This window comes from Lampetra planeri, chromosome 4 (assembly GCF_965212315.1).
Source record: "Lampetra planeri chromosome 4, kcLamPlan1.2.h2, whole genome shotgun sequence".
Taxonomy (NCBI): domain Eukaryota; kingdom Metazoa; phylum Chordata; class Hyperoartia; order Petromyzontiformes; family Petromyzontidae; genus Lampetra; species Lampetra planeri.
In genome coordinates, this window is record NC_136110.1 from 17,571,140 (window position 1) to 17,573,639 (window position 2,500).

The following is a 2,500-nucleotide window of genomic DNA, read 5'->3' on the forward strand; positions in this document are numbered from 1 at the left end:
GCCTGTGGAAGTTTCACGGCGTTCGTACGATATTTGGCGACGCAAAAATGAGCGATTTCCCAGCTCGATGGAATTCGGCGCGAGAGAAACGATGCCCCGTAACGCACATGAGAGCAATCCCGGCCAATTTCTCCCGTTTGATGGGGTCTATGTGTAAAAATTTTGACTTTTTTGAGTGCACGTGCAAATCTGCTGAAAAAGCCTGTGGAAGTTTCACGGCGTTCGTACGATATTTGGCGACGCAAAAATGAGCGATTTCCCAGCTCGATGGAATTCGGAGCGAGAGAAACGATGCCCCGTAACGCACATGAGAGCAATCCCGGCCAATTTCTCCCGTTTGATGGGGTCTATGTGTACAAATTTTGACTTTTTTGAGTGCACGTGCAAATCTGCTGAAAAAGCCTGTGGAAGTTTCACGGCGTTCGTACGATATTTGGCGACGCAAAAATGAGCGATTTCCCAGCTCGAGAGAATTCGGCGCGAGAGAAACGATGCCCCGTAACGCACATGAGAGCAATCCGGGCCAATTTCTCCCGTTTGATGGGGTCTATGTGTAAAAATTTTGACTTTTTTGAGTGCACGTGCAAATCTGCTGAAAAAGCCTGTGGAAGTTTCACGGCGTTCGTACGATATTTGGCGACGCAAAAATGAGCGATTTCCCAGCTCGATGGAATTCGGCGCGAGAGAAACGATGCCCCGTAACGCACATGAGAGCAATCCGGGCCAATTTCTCCCGTTTGATGGGGTCTATGTGTAAAAATTTTGACTTTTTTGAGTGCAGGTGCAAATCTGCTGAAAAAGCCTGTGGAAGTTTCACGGCGTTCGTACGATATTTGGCGACGCAAAAATGAGCGATTTCCCAGCTCGAGAGAATTCGGCGCGAGAGAAACGATGCCCCGTAACGCACATGAGAGCAATCCGGGCCAATTTCTCCCGTTTGATGGGGTCTATGTGTAAAAATTTTGACTTTTTTGAGTGCAGGTGCAAATCTGCTGGAAAAGCCTGTGGAAGTTTCACGGCGTTCGTACGATATTTGGCGACGCAAAAATGAGCGATTTCCCAGCTCGATGGAATTCGGAGCGAGAGAAACGATGCCCCGTAACGCACATGAGAGCAATCCCGGCCAATTTCTCCCGTTTGATGGGGTCTATGTGTACAAATTTTGACTTTTTTGAGTGCACGTGCCAATCTGCTGGAAAAGCCTGTGGAAGTTTCACGGCGTTCGTACGATATTTGGCGACGCAAAAATGAGCGATTTCCCAGCTCGATGGAATTCGGCGCGAGAGAAACGATGCCCCGTAACGCACATGAGAGCAATCCCGGCCAATTTCTCCCGTTTGATGGGGTCTATGTGTAAAAATTTTGACTTTTTTGAGTGCACGTGCAAATCTGCTGAAAAAGCCTGTGGAAGTTTCACGGCGTTCGTACGATATTTGGCGACGCAAAAATGAGCGATTTCCCAGCTCGATGGAATTCGGCGCGAGAGAAACGATGCCCCGTAACGCACATGAGAGCAATCCCGGCCAATTTCTCCCGTTTGATGGGGTCTATGTGTAAAAATTTTGACTTTTTTGAGTGCACGTGCAAATCTGCTGAAAAAGCCTGTGGAAGTTTCACGGCGTTCGTACGATATTTGGCGACGCAAAAATGAGCGATTTCCCAGCTCGATGGAATTCGGAGCGAGAGAAACGATGCCCCGTAACGCACATGAGAGCAATCCCGGCCAATTTCTCCCGTTTGATGGGGTCTATGTGTAAAAATTTTGACTTTTTTGAGTGCACGTGCAAATCTGCTGAAAAAGCCTGTGGAAGTTTCACGGCGTTCGTACGATATTTGGCGACGCAAAAATGAGCGATTTCCCAGCTCGAGAGAATTCGGCGCGAGAGAAACGATGCCCCGTAACGCACATGAGAGCAATCCGGGCCAATTTCTCCCGTTTGATGGGGTCTATGTGTAAAAATTTTGACTTTTTTGAGTGCACGTGCAAATCTGCTGGAAAAGCCTGTGGAAGTTTCACGGCGTTCGTACGATATTTGGCGACGCAAAAATGAGCGATTTCCCAGCTCGATGGAATTCGGCGCGACAGAAACGATGCCCCGTAACGCACATGAGAGCAATCCGGGCCAATTTCTCCCGTTTGATGGGGTCTATGTGTAAAAATTTTGACTTTTTTGAGTGCAGGTGCAAATCTGCTGAAAAAGCCTGTGGAAGTTTCACGGCGTTCGTACGATATTTGGCGACGCAAAAATGAGCGATTTCCCAGCTCGAGAGAATTCGGCGCGAGAGAAACGATGCCCCGTAACGCACATGAGAGCAATCCGGGCCAATTTCTCCCGTTTGATGGGGTCTATGTGTACAAATTTTGACTTTTTTGAGTGCACGTGCAAATCTGCTGAAAAAGCCTGTGGAAGTTTCACGGCGTTCGTACGATATTTGGCGACGCAAAAATGAGCGATTTCCCAGCTCGATGGAATTCGGCGCGACAGAAACGATGCCCCGT